The sequence below is a fragment of the Pteropus vampyrus genome, unplaced genomic scaffold (assembly GCF_000151845.1).
Source record: "Pteropus vampyrus isolate Shadow unplaced genomic scaffold, Pvam_2.0 Scaffold1000002021, whole genome shotgun sequence".
NCBI lineage: Eukaryota > Metazoa > Chordata > Mammalia > Chiroptera > Pteropodidae > Pteropus > Pteropus vampyrus.
In genome coordinates this window covers 29,291-49,997 of record NW_011916423.1, presented here as the reverse complement: position 1 = coordinate 49,997, position 20,707 = coordinate 29,291, and positions in this window count along the sequence as shown.

The following is a 20,707-nucleotide window of genomic DNA, read 5'->3' as shown; positions in this document are numbered from 1 at the left end:
TTTTGTCATTTGCCCACCGAGTACCTTGTCTCTATCATCTAGCAGGTACATGTTCACATTTTCAGATTGTCATTTTATTGAAAAAGAAGTAAGCAACATTTCCATTTCTGAGGATGGAAGGCCTTCTTACCATGAAAGAAGATGGGACCTCCACATTGGAAAGAAAACGAAAACGCTTCTGCACCCTGGTGGTAGAGGGACCTAGGGAAAGACAGAGTCACGATCAGTTATTGGTGATGCTGCTCAGGACTGTCTCAGAGAGCTCTGCTCAATTTCATTGTGGAGCTAGAGAATGTGGAAGTGGGTGGTGAACTGTTTGGACTGAGTGTCTTCAGGGACATTCTCATTGGTGGATGGAATAAGGCCAAGGAAAGAATCAGGCAAGAAAGGGAAATAGAGCCTTTGATGGTCTAGCTCAAGGGAATCTAATCCATCAAATAGCATCTAAATTGCATGCTAAGATTCAATGACAGGGTTCTGATTCCTCCTGCCCTTCTTAAAGCCTGGCCAAATTCCCACTTCCTCTAATGTACAAGACCATTTCAGCATCCATGCATTCATACATGACGCTAGTGTCTTTGGCATAAATAATATTGGATATATTACTTTTATTGTGATGAACTTTACATCATATTTATGCTACCTTTAATCATTTGTGACTACATCGGTGAGTAGCATTGATTACGTTCATAGTGCTGTGGACCCATCACTGCTGTCTAGACCCAAAACATTTCCAGGAATAAATCACTCTGCCTTGACCCTCTTTCCAAACCTTGTGATCTCCTCTTTTCTGTTTCTAGGAATTGGGTTTTTTCAGAATCCTCGTATCAGTGGAATCATAAATGATTGTTTTTCTCGGTAGGCCTGATGTCAACACGCCCAACATTTGTGCAGTGACAATCTATATTGTACCCTATTGAAAATCTAACACATGTGTTTTGCCTGAATAGTATCCCACTAGGTACACACACCACATTTGATTCGTTCAATACTTGAAGAAATTAGGGGTTCTTGCCACCATCTGACTATTGTGAATCACGCCATTATGCACATTGGTGTATGTATGAGACACTACTTGTGAAATATGATAAAATGGTCCTGTCAAAACTCACAGAATGTCAGAGCTCAAAGAGTTTTTATAGACTGTATGGACTTTTACTTAAGAAACATGTATTGATATCTTTTCATTCATTTTCTCAAATGTATCGTACTAATGTCAGATATTCCTAATGGGAGAAACGGGAACTAGACTATAGGACTTTTGTGTATTATCTAGTTAACTTACGTGTTAATTTAAACCTGTTCTAAATAGCGTCTATCAGGGAGGGAGTTTTCAGGTAATGTTGCAAAATCAGCTAATGTGTGAACATGAACTAGAGAGCTCGTTTACTATTGAACATGAGCCAGATTTGAATTGTCTGTGCATCCGGACGTCCATGGAGACTGCATTACTGATGGACTGAATACACGTGTGTTTGTACTGATGAAATAAAAGATAAATATGACAGCCATTTTGCCATAGCCACTTAAGTATGGGACACTGAAGAATTTCTCTGGAAGTACCTTAGTGAGAACTACTTCCACAGTACCTTCATCTGGCTCGTCGATAATGGATGCCGTGTATTGCGGTGAGAAACGGACTCTTTGAGCCCGATTCTCCCTTCCCCTCTGATAAATAGAAGGACCATACTCTGCTACACTTGCTTCTTCTTCCTCACTGTGGCCTGGGAAATGCATGACAATAAAGAGAACTGTAGACATCTGGCTTGCAGGAGGCAACAGAGAAATTAGGAATGATTTCTCCACATCTACCCAGATGACCCTTCTGAAGCCAACTTAGACTGAAGGAGATTGTGCATTTTGGTGTGCACATAAAACGTCCACCAGATAGATTTTGTGGGCGACTACCTTAATTTAGTTGAGCCATTCTAGAGACACAGCAAAGCACAGTGACTGCTTCTCGTCTCTGAGATGTCAAACTCATTTAGAAGCTGCTTGTTGTGATGTGATCGCCCTGATTCTTAATTTCTTTGGGACAGAGGCTAAGGAGCGACTCCAGCTCTGAGAGATGTTTACAGTGCTATGAGGAGCCTCAACCTTGTAGAATCTTAGAGCGAACCAAAAGCTTGTGGACCCCACAGGTGTCACTCCACTGACAACGGCAAAGTCGGCTGTTAGATGCAACTATGGCTGCCCCAGACTGTGCGACCACTGGGACCTCCCATTCCTGATGGGCTGTGTGTGGGAGCCGGTTGGCGCTTCCAGGCATTGCCACAGATTCTGAAACTCCCTTGCTCTGTGGCTGATGACCCTGTGACAGAGTGGTGAGTACAGGACAGTGGTCAAGAGCATCAACTTAAGGACCCACACCTGAGTCACAATATGCCTCTTTCACAAAGAAGGTCAAAGATTTCAGCCATTCTTCACTGCACGACTTCCATCTGAGGAGATGGATTAGTAACAAACTTCCAGATACAGTCGGGGAGCGGAAAGAAGGAGTTAATAATGTAAATTGTACAGTAGTGAGGAGGTTTCTTTAGAAGATGAAAGCATGTCTTGTGTTGTGTGAGTGGGTCAATCTCCTGAGAAAACACAATCTCACGCTGACTCACATTCACAATCACACCACACAAACACATAAAAACTCCAAATGTCTAAAACACCCGAGCATCACACCTACATATTATCCTCGCTTCTGAGGACTAAACATCTGACCAGAGAACTTTCCTGTGTGACCACTTTCTGTCATTACACCCCTAACCCTCATCCCCGGGGCAGGATTGCAGAATCACGGGGCTTCCACACCAAATTGGCAGTTATGGCCCAATTTCCTAAGCACCTAGCTTTCTCGTCAGTGACTGAGTGATTAAACAATACGTACGTTTTTCACTGCGTCTGTCGTACGCCTGTCATGGGAGAAAGGAAAACACAGTGAGGATCATATATCCTGGACACTATTCGCACAGGCCTTCTATTCTCTTGCCGACTCGAGGATACCAGATGGGAAATAGTGCCTGAGTCAACCACCACAAGGGAAATTGTATAGAACTCCTGTGGGGAAGCTTGAGGCACTTCATAAAAGCTGTCTCAAGCCCCTTTGATTTGGCAATTACAACATTCTTTTTGCTCAGAGGAAACTGCTCTATAGAGGCCACTGCTTATGACCCTACAGTCTGTAAGTAATGCTGCCCTTTTTGAATGCTCACTTGATTCAGCTTTCCGGTGGTCGTAGACTCTCATTCGACATTCTCCTAACTAGTACAGTGTCTCTATAATCTAGCAGGTACATGCTCACATTTTCAGATTGTCATTTTATTGAAAAAGAAGTAAAGCAACATTTTCATTTCTGAGGGTGGAAAGCCTTCTTACCTTGACAGCAGATATGATCTCCGCACTGGACCACAATCTAGGAAGCTGCTGTACCCCGGTCTTGGCGGGAGCTAAGGGGACACAGAGTCACCATTAGTTATTGGTGATGCTGCTCAGGACTGTCTCAGAGAGCTCTGCTCAATGTCATTGTGGGGCTAGAAAATGTGGAAGTGAGTGGTGAACAGTATGGACTGAGCGTCTTCTGGGTCATTTGCGTTGGTAGAGAAAAGAAGGCCAAGGAATGAAGCAGGGAAGAAAGGGAAACCGAGTCTTTGAAAGTCTACCTCAAGGGAATCAAATCCATCAAATAGCATCTAAATTGCATGCTATGTTTCAATGACAGGATTCTGATTCTCCTACCCTGCTTAAAGCCTGGCTCAATTCTCATTTCCTATCATTTACAAGACCATTTCGACATCCATGCATTCATATATGCCTCTTGTCCTTAGCATGTATAATATTGGAAATTTTACTATTATTGCAATGAAATTTCCATCATATTTAGGTGACTTTTAGTCATTTGTTACCATATCTGTCAGTAGCATTGATTACATCACAGTGCTGTGGACCCATCCCTGCTGTCTAGACCAAAAATAAGAAACCTCATATGCATGGAATCAAAAATTACTGTCCTTATGTGCAGACACGATATCATTAAGCCATCCATTTTTTCAAGGTCTGTCCATGTTGTAGCCTATTTTAAAACCTGATTACTTTTATTGCAGAATACTATCCCACGAGGTGTATACATCACATTTGATCCACTCATCGTTTGATGGACTTTGGTGTTCTTTCTGTCTGGCTATTGGGAATAATGCCATTATGAACATTGGTGTATGATACACTACTGGTAATATAAGAAGCTACGATACTGTGAAACTCACAGAATGTCACAGCAGAAAGGGTGAATTTTAATGGAATGTATGGTCTTTTCATTAAGAAAAATGAACTGATATTTTTTCACTCATTGTTACAAATATATCTCCCAAAATTAAGATGTATTGAATAGCGGAAACTGGTGGGGTAGGATGTCGGTACATTCTGTATTATCTAGTCACCTTTCCTGTGAATATAAACCTGTTCTAAATAATGTCTATTAATTTTTACAAATTTGACACCTAGTATCAGGGAGAGATCTATTCAGATAATGTTTCCAAATCAGCTAATGTGTGAACATGTAGTAGAGACCTTGTTCCCTATTAAACATGAACCACATTGTGAGTTGTCAGAACATCCTGACCTCCATGGTGACAGCACCACAGATGGACTGAATACACATGTATTTCCACCCTCGAAATAAAAGCAATTCATAGCTTAGTGTTTTTACAAATCATAAGTCATTTAACATGGGACACTGAAGAAATTTTCTTGAAGTATCTTAGCTAGCATTCTTTTCACAGTACCTTTCTCCGAATCAAAAGTATAGATGGTGACATCTTTTGAGAAGCGGACTCTTCTGACGCCCTCCCTCACTGATTCGAGAGAATCATCCTCCTCATCACAGCACCCTGAGAAAAGCATGACACTATAGAGAACTGTAGATGTGTTGTTGGCAGAAGAACACAGGGAAATTAGCGATAATTTATTCACAGCTACCCAGAAGACCCTCCTGAAGCTAAAGTAGACTTAGGAAGATCGTGCAGTTTGGTGTGCACATAAAACACCCACGAGACAGGATTTTGAGGGCCAATATCTTAATTTAACTGAGACACTAGAGAAACACAGCCAAGCACAGTGACCATGTCCAGTCCCCTAGTTTCTAAATGTATTTAGAAGCTTCGTCTCCCAAGGAAACTCATGCAGACACCTTGCGGCCTTAGTGCACTCTTCTGTGATGAGAAAAAGTTACCAAGGCCTACCTATAACTATTAACTGATGAGGCTAAAAGTGATTGAACAGAGGTAAAGCTTCAGAAAAATAAGTGACCGCTTCCAAGTCATTACTCCTTTAGTGCCCAATCATTGTGTGACTGCAAGTTCAAGCTAGATGTTTGGTAGTGGTTCCATCTAGAGAGTGGACTTGGATGACTCCACAGCATTAGAAGGTGGTAGGTTCCTTTTCATTGTTTCCATAGTGATGAGGCTTTCTATCTCATGGAGAGTATCTGTTGTCATCTCCTGGAGCGCCCACAACAACCCTACAGCCGGAGAGGTAAAGCAGGTGCTGAGACCCATACTTTACAGTGAAGATCACAGAAATTTGGAGAGATTAATCAACTTGCCCAGAGTCACAAGAGCGACCAGTGATGGGTTTGGGGTATGAACATGTTTGATGTCTTGAGGACAGAGTCCCAGAACCCCTCTGAAACCTGACTCCATTCTCGGCATGCCTGAAACAAACCCTCTTCTCACTGTCTCTCTGTAATGCTACTGCCCTAGGTTACTGTGCGATAGAGATAATGCCCTGCAAGAGGAGGCTGAGCTACTAGGAGTCCAATTTTGCCACAGTTTCCAGCTCCTCCCTTTCTGTCTCTGACCCCACATATGACACTTCCCCCCGATCACAGCCCCTCAGAGGAATAGGGACGTCCCAACCTGTGGTTGTCCTCCCGCAGCGTCAGCCCACAGTCAGCTGTCTCACTCTGAGACTTCTCCATTGCAGAGGACTCTCCTGGGTCACAAGTGGTCTGGGTGACTCTCAAGTCAACTCAGAGCATTCTGGACCAACTGCCTGCCATACGACAACATTCTAAATCTTAGCAACCCTGGACTTGATACCAATGACCCGAGGATGTGGTGCTTTAGGCATTCAATGATTTAAGTCTGAAAGCTCCACTGTCTGTTGACTATTGCTCGGAGCAACAGTCTGAGTAGCTTGAGGTAAGACCTGGCTGAAAGCGGACTCTGGTTGTTCCAGCACTGAGTGTGCACCTTCCCCGCCCAAGTCCGTCTTCAACAAAATTCAGAGTCTACTACTACGTCCTCCAACTCTAGATCATTCGGTGGCAGTGGACAGAGCCCAATGTCCTCTGACAGGGGTCTCTCCTTAGACAGCCTATGACCCCACAACAGGACCCTTGAGGAGAACAACCAAGCCCTCCTAATCTAAGTCACCCAGTGTTCATTCCACCTATTCGAAGGCTCTGTCCCATCTCACAGCTTTCCCAAACAGCACCCACATTCCCAGTGATCCTGTCCACATCCACCCATGGACATGCTCCATGACATCCCAGCTTCGCTCCTTTCTAAAATCTCTGCATTTAGACTGCTCATGTTTGGCACCTATTGTCACATCCACATTCTGAGCAGTTGACCTGCAATTCCCCTTTCCTGTCATGTCTACTGCTGAGGTGGGCTCTCAACCACTGTGAATCCATGGAAAAATACTCCCCACTTGAAGTAGTGTGGGAGGGCTCCCTCTGGATCTGTTCTCTGCACGAGTGGGGACAAAGTGTTTACTAGGGAATCTTACATTACTCTAACTTGAGGAAAATTGTTAAGGCAGTCCACTTGAGAGAAGAATCCTAAATATCAATCAAGTTATACTACAATCCTATAAAGACACTTACAAGCCTGGAGTCAAAATGAGAGAGGTGGCAATGGTTTTACAAGATGACAAACAGATTTTCGGTAGTTTAACCAGCCCTTTTGAAGGAGCAGCATTCACAATATCAATATGAACGTACCTCTACAACAAATGAAGTTTCCCATCTCAAGGTCTCGAGCAGTGAGTCTCTGAGTACTTCTCGCCTCCTCTCTCTCAACTCACAGAGTGACAGTTGCAACGAGCAGTGAGTCTCTGAGTACTCCTCGCCTCCTCTCTCTCAACTCACAGAGTGACAGTTGCAACGGAAGGCAAGAAGCGCATCATCACATTACCACGGTGACGGTCATGTCACAGAACTTTCAGAATGAGCGCACGCTGCACATTCTGGGTCCAACTGCTGCTTTCGAGACACTTGTGTGTTTACATGGGCAAGAGCGGCAGTTAAGAGAATTAAAACAGAAAACGTGTTTTCTTTCAAAAATGAACACCAGGCTCCCAAATTGTTATTCTCTTTCTGAAAAACATGATATGTGAGAGAAAACAACTTGCCCACGCAAACAGAGTTAATAATGAAAATTTCAGGGTGAACATGTCAAATCTAACACATTGACCGTATGAAGTTGTTCCATTCTTGGTTACATTATGATCCGCACCCATTTCCGCTACTCCTGAGTCACCAGACTTTTCTACAAAACAACTGAAAAAGTGTTCCACATCAATTCAAAAGCAACATTAGTAGAAATCAGATTTCGAAAGTTGTATTTTTCTCCAAGCATATAACTATGTTATATAAATTCTCTTATTCTCTAAACCTATATTCTTTATCTACATACTTATATAAAACTCGATGCTGAATTATTTCTCAGTCTCTGTGAATTCATTGGACAATTTCATGTCATTATGTATATTCAAGACTGGCTCTTCACTGAAAAAATAACAAAAAGAATCACTGTATTTTTTTAATAGTGGGTTGGGCGATAATACATAATCAGTGATTTTGTAAATAAAATTGTAGATGACCCAAAACTCTAGAGAGAATTCAATGTGTGTTCTGGCTCATATGTGGACCAGTCACACTCATTCTTATTTTGTATTATTTTAGTTTTTTTTAAGTTTATTGGGGAAACATTGCTTAATACAATTATATACTTTTCAGTTGTATATTATCATTTGACATGTATATATTCTATTGTGTGTTTACCACCCAAAGTCCAGTTTCCTTCAGCTACCATATATATGATCCCCTTTAGCCACTTTACCTTCCTTCTACCCTCCTCTATTTAACTACCTTTGCCCCGTCAAACTACCCCCTCCTCCCCCAACCCCTACACTTTGGTAACACTAGTCCATTGTCTATGTCCATGAGTGTCTGCTTGTTTGCCCTGTTCATTTGTTGCTTTTAGATTTATATCTCACATATAAGTGATGTCATGTGATTTTCAACGTTTTCTCTCTGGCTATTTCACTTAGCATGATTATCTCGAGGTCTATCCATATTGTCACAAATGGCAGTATTTAATCTCTTCTTATGGATGAGGAAAATATTTCATTGTATATATGTACCACAGCTTCTTTAGCCAATCATCTATCATAGGAAAATATTTCATTGTATTTATGTACCACAGCTACTGACCACTGTGAATGATGCTGTTATGAACATCAGTATGCAAATATCTTTTTGGATAAGGATTTTCAAGTCTTCGTGGTAAATACCCTGTAGAGGGATGGCTGGATCATATGACAGATCAATTCTTCGTTTTTGTTTTGTTTGTTTTTTTTTTTGCGGAAATTCCATACTGTTTTCTATAGTGGCTGTACCAACTTGCAGTGCCACCAGCACTGTATGAGGGTTTCTTTTTTTCTGCATTCTCTCCAACATTTGTTATTATCTTCCCTGTTGATTATAGCTATTCTAACAGGTGTGAGGTGATGTCTCATTGTAGTTTTAATTTGCACTTCCGTAATAGCTAGCGATGTTGAGCATCTTTTCACATACTTGTTGGCTATTTGTATGTCCTCTAGGGAGAAGTGTCTGTTCAGGTCCCTTGCCCATGTTTTGAAAGGATAGCTTGTTTTTTTGTTGTTGTTCTTGAGTCGTACGAGTTCTTTGTATATTTTGGATATTAGGCCTTTATCGGAGGCAAAGCTTGCAAATATATTTTCCCAATCGGATGCCTTGTTCTTTACCTTGTTGACGGTTTCTTTTGTTGAGCAGAAGCTTTTTAGTTCGATGTCGTCCCATTCGTTTATTTTTGCTTTTGCCTGCCTTGCTTTTGAGGTCAAATTCATAAAATCCTCTTTACGTCCAAGGTCCTTGAGCTTAGTTCCTATGTTTTCTACTATGCATTTTACTATTTCAGGTCTTACATTCAGACCCCATTTGGAGAACAGTATAAAGCAGAGGACTTCCTCTCTGCTGTCCCCTCCCTGTGTGTTCATGGTCAATGGAGAATCAATGTGGAAATATAGGAAAAGCCTATAGAGACATGTGAGGGTGTCAGTGTTATCTGGTGGTTCATAATAAATGTCAAAAGAAATACAGAAATTTACCCGTTCTTAAGTCCAGAGACCAAAGCTAGAAGGCTATTGAAGAGAGAAAGAAGCACAATGCGATTTTTAAATATGTTCTATAGCACTTTTCGAAATTTCTACAAGGCTGTTATTCCTGCTGCTCTTTGTGTGTGTTTATAGACATACATGCATACATAAATATATACATACATACATACACACAAACACATACATGTGTTTAGAACTTTCCATTCAAATTGGTGGCCTGAAACACTGGCATTATTTTGCTGGTCGTCATGGGTTGGCATTCCGACGAGGGGCAGCGGGCTGGCACTTTTCTGCTCTGTGATGTTGAGTCTTAGCAGAGAAGTCCCACATGCAGGAAGAATGGACTACTAGGCATTGGGAGGCTCTGGAATTGAATCAATCCCATGTCTGCAGCTAGACCTCGATGTGGCTGGAGGATACACATGAGACATGCCAGTGTGGCCTGGCTGTCCTCACAGCAAGACACTCTCAAATCATCCAGATCTGGTACTGGGTGGCTGACAGCTCACAGGGCAGTGACCTGAGTGTTCAGGCGGATGCTCATGGCCACGTCAAGCATGACCATACACGGACACATTGTTGTTTCCAAGGCATCTCTCAATGACAAGAAACATTAGTGGCACTTCTGGTTTATAAGGAGGGGCCAAGACTCCAAATCTACTTGGGAAAATTATTGAAGAAATTGCAAACATGTTTGAATCTTTCCCATGTATAAACTAGTTTTAAAATACTCACTAGCAGATGTAGCCCTCCAAACAATGGGTACAAGAAATGGCACCTTTTCCCCACAGCCAAGTGTACTAAAGATGTGAAGTCGACTTCTGCCTCCACCACCATGACCTGTTTGTCAAGTCAACACAACCACTTAGGAAAGCTTACCAGAGAGTTTTGCAATGTCAAATATAGGCCTACACTGATGCAGAGTCCACCCTTCACATTGGGCCACTGAAGATGTTGAAGGAGCTAGCAAGGTCTAGAAGATCCATAAACCAGAACAGAGTCCCACATGGAGGTCTTGAACGGAAGGCAAATAGAATCAAGGAGTCAGCCAGGGGACGTTTCAATGGTCAGGCAGGAAAGAGTGGAGACCAGCTGGAGTGAGGGAGAGAGGATAGGGATGCAGAAGGGCACACAGGAATGAGAGGTGATGCGAGATGAAATTCTGCAGGAGGTGCTCGGGGACAAAGGCCCTTATTCTCTCCGCAGAGTGCACAGGCATGGCCCAGCTCCTGTCGTGACAAATGCACGGTCTGATTAAGCATCAGAGCCACCGGCCTCTCGGAAATGCTTTTGGCCTCATGTGTCAGCACTGAACATGCACACTCCAATGAGCCCAGTGATTTCACTCCGAGGAGGGTTTCCTGCAGATACAGGGGCCCGGGAAATCCAAGATCTCCTATCATTGCACCAAAACCTGAGTCAGGAAGGTGGAGACACAGCCTACCTTCTGACAACAAGGAACTCAGGAAATTAATGACTATGTGATGATCACTTAGATGTTGAGACTTGAGAAAATTGTTTTATATCTGCATATTAAAAGAACACCCTGATCTTTTTGAATGTGCACTTGCTAATGACAGGGTCTATGATACATTACTGGGTTTTGAAGAAAGAAAAGTCCTCTGTTTGTCTAAAGAACAGTAAAAAGCAAATAAGCTATAAGCTAAAGAAAATTAGAACCTCATCATCCTCCTTGTAATAACTGGTGGAAGAGAATGGTGTACTATAGTTACATGAAGAACAGTGCGACTTGATTTTTATATGCAATCATGTAACTCATGGGGGTAAATGTACTGGGATCTACGTCATCAGGCACGATCTCCGATACTGCTGTTCCCATGACCCTCTTCCAGAGGAATAAAAAAGAGACTTCACAAAATAAAATTTCCAAGAAGACACTGACCTATGGACATGTGGAAAGAACTAAATTTGCTGTTATTTTTCTCAATTTATACTGAGAGAGCTTTATAGGAGAGAAGGGGTGACCTGATTGTGGTGATTGGGGTGATTGTCTATAATAATTCATTGAGTCGTATCTTGTTCAGAGTGTGTTTCTATTCATGTGCTTTATTTTATATATATATTTAAAAAAATTTAAAATGAAAGCAGTTGTAGTTAAATTTTTTCATTCAAAAATCTTCAGTAAACATAAAATATACATCTAAATTAAATTCTAAATCTATGCAACAGAGACACTACTTAACCGTCCAGTAAATGAGCTGAAGCAGGAGAGGAGGAGCAGTGAGGAGGACCCTGTTCCTTGGCCTGAATGAAACTTCTTGACACTGTGTAAACTCCATCTCCTCTGAGACTCAGGCTGAGGTTCCAGCTTTTGACCTGCACACGTGTTGATACCAGATCTGCAAGGAGAACACGGATGCTGGCAGCCCTCGCCTGGCAAGGAGACAGAGGGAGGATGACTCCCTGGTGAAGGCGTGCAGGACCCACAAGGCTCCTCACACCCTGCAGCAGTGACCGCACACGGGCCCTGGCTTCCCCAGGAATCAGCTGACAAGACACTGAATCCTGGTGCTACTCTTGGAAGGGGGTCTTATCTCTACCCAGATTGTCTTCAAATGTCTTACAGGACCAATTGAACTTGGGTGCTTGGTCGAGAAGCGTTCAGGTGACTCGTGCCCTGGATAGTGAGAGTGATGCAGAGGAAAGGGGTACTCTGGGACTCCAGGCTGAAAAGGCTGAGTCCATCCACCCTGGTGCCTGGGAGACACAGGTCTGATGACACAGGTGGCAATGGTGACCCTTTCTCTCAACCTAAGACTGAATGTGACCCTTCATGAGACCAGCACAGTACAAATGAACAGAGCCCTAGAGCATTTCCTTTCTCCCCTAGAATCTTTATTTTTCCTAACATCCCGATGCTTTGCCTGTGCCTTGTGTTTGGTAAACCATGATGTTGTGGTAATAAATAAAAAGTTTTATGGCTTAATGTGTTCTAATATGAAAAGATTAAGGACACTGCTGTTTAAAATATAATTAAACCAATTATATTTGTCTGATTTCTTGACAAATTAAGGAGGAAAAGAAACGAGCAATTTTTAATGCCACCCCTTACTATGTCTCAATAAAGTATTGCATTAAGTTTCCTACAGTATCTTTGTCATTTACTTGATTTACATATATATATCTTATATATATAGGATATTAGCCCCAGGACCTTCACAGGGCTCCTCCGATGCTGAGGAGTCCCCAGCCGGGACTGGACTCTGCAGTGCCCCTTACTTCATTCTGGGAGTACTAAGCTCTCACAGGCTTGCAATGCTAAGGAAGGTGAGCTGCCTTGCTTGCATGAGAAGGAGCCCCAGGGCACTTTTATCCTCCGCTTTCTCTTCCCAGGAGGCCTGAGGTTGGGGAGGTCAGGCCACTTCCACTGTCTCATCATACCCAGGGATAAGGGATCCAGCACTAAACTTCCAGCTAAGGGATGTCCCTGTGATCTTGAGGGCATGAGGAGTACACCGCTTTGTCCTGCAAGACGATAGCGTAAGTACATCCTGGAGGCATCTTCACAGAAAAGACAATGTACACTAGAACCCTGAAGTTACTCACATTGTGGACTTACAGGAACTGACAGCCCTCTCCTCCAGATAAAGGGGGCAGTGGAGGGATGGGTTCAGCAACTTAGAAGCTTCCTCAGCCTGAGTAGCCTCTTTACGAAAGATGATCTCACGACATTTTTCACTTGCCTTTGCTGATTTTCACCATCCTCTTGTCTCCCTTGCATGTTCACACACAAGAGAGGACATCCCAGGAGACTCCTCAGTTGGCTTGTTTTTAATAAAATGACTCCTCACACAAAAAATGTTAGGAAGCAAAGAAGAACATGTGCATTTGTTGCCTTATTCTTTCCAACCCAAGCTTTCCAAGTCACAGTTTTTCTCGCAGTCCTTCTTCCAACTAAATTGCTTCCTCTGCTCCTTCTGCAGAAGCAACTCCTAGAGAGTTTTAGAAAGATGCAGCGAAGAGAACAACTGTGCATGGCCAGAGTCATCCACTGTCAAAAAGCGCCCATGTCGGGGGTGCCCAGGGCAGAACCAGACCTCACAGGACCCCTCCAGCATGTTGAGCACAGCCCTTCTGTCTTCCAGCCCAGTTCCCTGCCCTGCTCACTCAGGGTGGCTCAACACATGCAAAGGGGGTCAGGAGCCAGGGTGATGCTCTGAGAGGACATGAAAAATTGGAGGGAGATATTACAGATGTGGACAATTCTAGGACCTCAAGTACCTAGAGAAGACCAGGCCTCTTTGCATGAGAATCAAAAAAGAGAGAAGGAGAGGCTGGGGAAGTGTCCCAAAAAAGAACTGACAGATAAGAGAAAGAATACAAATGAAAGAGGAAATAAGTTACATGTAGATGTTGCTCTCTGTGCGGGAGTCTTCAAAATGCACAAAACATTCCTCAAGTTACCTGGGCAGTAATGATGTTGGGGTGGCCGCCGGAATGGAAAGGGGAGAGTTAAGAGTCAAGGTAACAACTCGGCGCTCCTGCTCCCAGCAGCATAAACAAAGCCTGAACTTAAGACACACTCTGTCTTCATCTCTATGCTCCTCCCCAGGGCCTTGATCAATTCACCTCTGCAATGAAGAGTGGCTCTCAAGTGTGCGGGGACCCTGTCAGCCTTCAAATTCTGTAAGTGTGACTGGGAAACCATGCCTGTGTCACCTTGTTCCTCTAAGATGGCAGTCACAGTTTCCATGATGGACTGTGCATGAGACTGCCTTATGTCCCTCACGACTTCCCTTCCTCTTCTCTTTCATCTAATTAGAGTCCATTTCCTTTCTCCTTGTCCACCTCCACCAAATATATGGTCCTTCAATATAGGACCATTAAAACGATGATCATGGGTTAACGACACCATCACTAATCAATCAGTGGATCAAGGAATTAAACAATTGAGACCCAAAGAGCACCTGTCATGAGTCTGGGTCATACTGGGTTCTGCGGGAGAAAGTGACAACCAACTCACCATAACAAGTGACTGTCCTGTGCCTAGTAGGACCTTAATTGGACGATATGTAATCCCTGCCTCATAACCGAAAGTCTTTTAGCCCCTTAGAAAGAGTCAACTTGAAATCTAATGTAAGGTCACTGTCTCCAATTTTCTAGGTCTGTAGGTGAAGTCATGGGGTTTATCCAGCAGGTGTGGCCACATAAATCACATGAATACACGGTACCTGCCAGGGTTGGCCAAGTGTCCTGGAAGGCTTGAAAGGGCGGGGACCCTGGGCCAGCCTAAGCCAAGGTCACAGGATGGGCATGATGGGGGAGGGGTGGCAAGGGCAGCTCTATTAATGGGAGTGGTGTGTTCTCAGGGAAGCAGTGACCCCCTGCAGCTCAGAGGCCCTTTCCCAATCTGGTCAGTCCCAGGAGACCAGGTCTCTGAGGCCATGGGAATGAGCATGAGAAGCAGGCACAGAGCCCCTTCACGCAGTCCTCTGGAGCTCCTGACAGCCATTCAGGACCTCAGGGTGCAGCTGGACATGGGTCTTTCTCAGATATTCCGAGTCCCAGGAAATGGGATTGGGGTGAGGAATGGAGGCGAGAATTGTGGTTCAACGTGCTTTCCACCTCGCCTCTCCAGAACGAGCCGGAAACATGTGCAGGAAGCAGAGAGGAAACGCTCTCTACGGTGCAAATCCCGGGAGTGTCCTTTATACCAAGGGACACACGCTCATCCACAGAGTGATGGTTTGACTGAGAAAAGGAACAAGCAATGAAAACTTTGGTTATCTCAAAAGGCTGGAGGTATAGGCATGATTGCTTATAAGCCTTCACGAGTGTTTGCACACACCCACCTTGAAGACTCATCCCCCAGACAAACTCCAACGATTTTCTGGTGGATGTGTGTGTGAGGGGTTGGGAGAAGGGGCTGGCATGACTCTGCCACTCTTCCTTCGCGGAAAAACGACACTATGAATATATAGTTTTCATTCTTCCCCATGTCACTACGACATTTTTTTTTTCCTACCTGAGGCTGTAGTCGCAGCACTGGGCTATGACTACAATAGTCAGGGGCAGTCATGCTTTCTAGGCAAGAAACTGGAGCTATTCTTTTATACTTTTCTGTCAGAATTTTGTGGGCCCTGACCGAGTGGGTTGTGCATTCATTCCATTTGGCAAACACGGCCTTATCGGTGGTGCACACATTCCGCCTTGTGGTGGACGTTGCCTATTAGATTGTGCAAAGGACAGACATGGGGGCACAAGAGCTGAGTCTGAGGCAAAGAATCTATGGGTTAAGCAAAGAGGAAATCCAATATTCTTGAGAAAAGGCTTTCATAAATGGTCTTCTGTGACCTATGGGGATCTATTAGGGAGAGAAATGTCTCCTTTTCTTCCTCTCCATCCCTAGGCCTCTCTCAGTGCCAGGCATACAGTAAAAGTTCAGATTGCTCAATTAACTAGATCACATTTTTGAGACTGTTGAGCTGCAGGCCTAGAGAGCCAGAGCAGGCTCCCACAACAACCTCGAAAACTCTCAGACAAGACCTCCTTCCGGTGGAGGAGAGCTCCAACGTGGTATTATGATTACAATTCCTGGTCCATACATCTCTCCCATGTGCCAAGGAAAGAAAGTTACACAGCTCTCACTGCCTGCTCCTGCTTCACAATATCTAACTATCACAGGAACGCTCGGGCGAGATGTTCTGACTCCATTTTAATGAGGGGCATATGTGCATGGATAAGAGTTGCAGAAATGGAACTTGGACTCTCCCGCCTGCATCTTTGTGCCAGTAATCTATTGCTTATAACAAACCATCCCAACGTGCAGTGGCTTAGTACAACAACATTTATTGAGTTCACCCTACTGGGCACTAGGCTTGGCTATTGGGGTCCCTTTTCTATATGAGGTCAGCTGGCCAGTCGGGTCATGGTCTACGATGGCTCTGTCATGTGTCTAGGAATGGTTGGCTCCTGGCTGAGGTGATGAGGTATGACTGGGACCTGGGACTGTAATCATCAAGTGGGCCAGCCTGAGCTTGTTCACATGGCAGCTGGGACCTGAGTGCAGCAAGACTGAGCAAGCTCCACACACAAGCACTTGTCACACTCACGAGCGTACATTTCTATATGCTTCATAATTACTAACATCCTAGTTGCCAAAGCAAGTCACATGATCAAGGCTGAGTCAGGGCAACACCACAATCTATGGCTAGATGAAAGAAATAATTGATGGCCATTTTTGCAATTGGCCACAGTATCCCCCCATAGAGATTGTAAGATGACCAAAAGAGAAGTGACTGAATACATTCTGAGTAGCAATAAAAATAATAGCAATTATTGGCACATAGAGGGAATCAAAACATGTTAAATGAACAATTGTCATTTTTATTCTTGAGGTTCAGACAGGTGCAACAACTTCTCTGGGGTCACACAGCCAATTAGTGGCAGAGCTAGAGTTTGTACCTAATGCTGTCTGATTTCAAAACTCATGCTCACAGCAGCTGTCCTCCGCTCGCTTGCCAGCACGTGTCATTCAGTTCCCTCATTAAGAGGGATTTATGGAATATTTAATTGAGATTGCAAGCACTGTTTCTCCCTTCTGGCCCTTCTCCGCATTGTTCTCAGACAAGGAGACTGTCTGGCCTCTTTTTGCGAAAGCCAGGTGACTGTCGTGCTTCTCATCCATATCACACAGTCAGGCAGTCAAGCCCAGGCACAAAAAAACAACCAGACGTGCTTTGGTTAAATCAATTACCCACCCACACCAGCAAAGACCACATTTCGAGTCTCCACTTCCACCTTCTTTAGACTGTAATGAGCCATCACGATCCCCTCCTGGCAGGGGTCGCTGGACAGCTACTAGTGGTTTCAGAGAAGCTCAAATAGGAAGTCAGGCTTCCATCCCTGCTGGCTACTCAGGAACTCAGTCTTCTAGTCCTTGGTGTCAGTCGAGTTTGGGGAGACTGCACTTCCATCCTCTACCCAGCAGTAATGAGGAGATCCACCCTCTCCTCAGTGGAGTACAGTCAGGGCAGACATTCACCGCCACCTAGTGGCAGTAAGGACACGCTTTTTACCCATAGTTTCAGTAGAGGTCATGAGGTAGCACTAACGAGGCACTCATAATGACTCCTTGAGCAGTGTCAGCAATTCCAGCTCATGGTTCTTTGAGGTTAATAAAATTGGCAAACACCTGGATAGACTCACTAAAGAGAAAAGAGAAAAGACACAAATACACAAAATCAGGGAAGAAACGGGGGAAATTATGACAGACATTGCAGAAATACAGAGGGTCATGCAAGAATATTATGAAAAAGTATATAACACCAAATTTAATAATCTAGAAGAATTGGACCATTACTTAAAAAATACAACCTTCCTAGACTGAATCAAGACAAAATGGAAAATCTAAATAGACCATTCAGCACTATGGAAGTGGAAACAATCATCAAAGACCTACCAAAAAGTAAAAGTCCAGGACCACATGGCTTCACCAGTGAATTCTAACAAGCATTCAAAGAAGATTTCATACCTATTCTCCTCAATACTATTCAACTCATTTTATGAGGCCAAAATTACATTGATACCAAAAGTGGTAAAGAGAAAGCAAAATCAGAAAACTACAGACCAATATCTCTCATGAATGCAGATGCAAAAGTCCTAAATAAGTTATTAGTGAACCAAATACAGCAACACATGAAAACGGTTATACACCATGGTCAGGTGTGCTTCATCCCACAGGCACAGGGAAGGTCTGACATATGCTAATCGAGTACTGTAATACACCACATAAACAAATGAAAAAAATAAGAATCATATGATCATATCAAGAGATGCAGAAAAAGCCTTCGACAGAATGCAGCATCCATTTATGAGCAAAACACTTTACAAAATCGGAATAGAAAAAAACTACCTTAACATAATGAAGGTCATCTATGAGAAAGACTCAGTCAACATTATATGTAATGGTGAAAAACTGAAAAGTTTCCCCCGAAGATCAGAAAGAAGGCAAGGTTGTCCACTATCGTCGTGGTTCTTCAATATAACATTGGAGGTCCTAGCGAGTGCAATCAGACAGGAAAAAGATATAACATGCATCCAAGTAAGAAACGACGAAGTCAAACTGTCACTATTTGCAGATGACATGATTCTCTATATAGAAAACCCTAAAGATTCCACAAGAACACTACTAGAAACAATAAGCAAACACAGGAAAGTTTCTGGTTACAAAATCAATGTTTAAAAATACAAAGCGCGCTGACACTCTAATAATGAAGTATCAGAAAAAGAAGTGTAAATATATAATTCCTTTTGCAATTGCAACAAAGAGAATAAAATATCTAAGAATAAATTTATTGAAACATGTAAAATATATAATGAAATCTATAAGACCGTATTAAAAGAAACCGAAGAAGTTACAAAGAAATGGAAAGACAGGCCGTGTTCTTGGATTGGAAGAATCAACATAGTTAAAATGACCATATAATCTAAAGCATTATACAGATTGAATGCAATCCTCATTAAATCTCATTGGCATTTTTTTAAAAAATAAAACAAAAAATCATCAGATTTGTATGGAAGCAAAAAGAGCCCGATTACCAGAGCCATTATGAGGGAAAAAAAAACGAGGCTGGAGGCAACACTCTGCACAACTTCAAATTATACTACCAAGTGACAACAATCTAAACAGCATGGGTTTGGCGGAAAAACAGACACATGGACCAATGGAAACGAATCAAGAGTCCAGAAGTAAACCCATATTTATATGGGCAAATAATTTTCGACAAAAAAGCCAAAAACCTACAGTGGAGATAGGAAAGCCTCTTCAATAAATGGTACTGGGAAAACAGGAAAGCCACATGCAAGAGAATGAAACTAGACTGTTCTCTATAACCACACACCAAAATTAACTCAAAATGGATTAAGGACCGAATATAAGACCTGAAACAATAAAATACTTTGAAAAAAAATAGAAACTAAACTCAAGACCATTGGACTTAATGAGGACTCTATGAATATAACCTCAAAGGCAAGAGAAGGAAAAGTAAAAATAAATGAATGGGACTATATCAAACTAAAAAACTTCTGCTCAGCAAAAGTGACCATCAAAAAGGTAAAGAGACAAGCTTCCAAATGGGAAAATATATTTGCAATCTATGTCTCCGATAAAGGCCTTATATCCAAAATATACAAAGAACAAATAAATTCAACAACAACAAAAACTACCACAGCAACAAACAAACAATCCAATCAAAACATGGGCAGAGGACCTGAACAGACACTTCTCCCTATAGAACATACAAATGGTCAACAAATATATGAAAAGATGCTCAACATCGCTAGCAATTAGGAACATTTAAATCAAAGATACAATGAGATATCACCTCACACATGTTAGAATAGCTATAATCAACAAGACAAGTGATAAACAAATGGTGAAGAGGATGCAGAGAAAAAGGAACTCTCATACACTGCTGGTAGGAATGCAAACTGGTACAGCCACTATAGAAAACACTATGGAGGTTCCTCAAAAAACTAAGAATTGATCCTCCATAAGATCCAGCAATCCCCCTACAGGATATTTGCACCAAATGCTTGAAAACCCATATCCGAAATATATTTGCACACCGATGTTCATAGCAGCATTTTTCACAGTGGACAAGATATGGTAGCAACAGAAGTGTCCTATGATAGATGATTGGCTAAAGAAGCTGTGGTAAATATATACAATGGAATATTACTCAGCCGTAAGAAAGAAAACGAAATACTGCCATTTGAGACAAGATGGATGGATCTCGAGATAACCATGCTAAGCGAAATAAGCTAGGCAGAACAAGTTGAAAATCACGTATCACTTATATTGGGATATAAACCTAAAACCAACAAATGAACAGGACCAACAGAGACTCATGGACATGGACTATAGACTAGTGGTTACGAGAGGGTAGAAGGGAGGAGGGACGGGAGAGTTAGACAGGGTTAAGGGGGGTGAAATATGTGGTGACAGAAAGAAATCTATCTATGGAAGGTGAACACGTAGTGTAAATATATATGATTGTATGTATGTATGTAACTGTGTGTGTGTGTGTATGTATGTATGTGTGCATATATATATATATATATATATATATATATATATATATATATATATATATATATATATATATATACCCTACTGTTGAAGTGTATAGCTGAAACTTATTGGATTTTGTTAACCAATGTCATCATACAAAAATAAAAATAATAATAACAAAGAAACTCCAGCTCAAATCGAGCCTTTAAATAAGACCCAGAAACTCATAACATTATACTGAAATGTCCAGATTTCTAT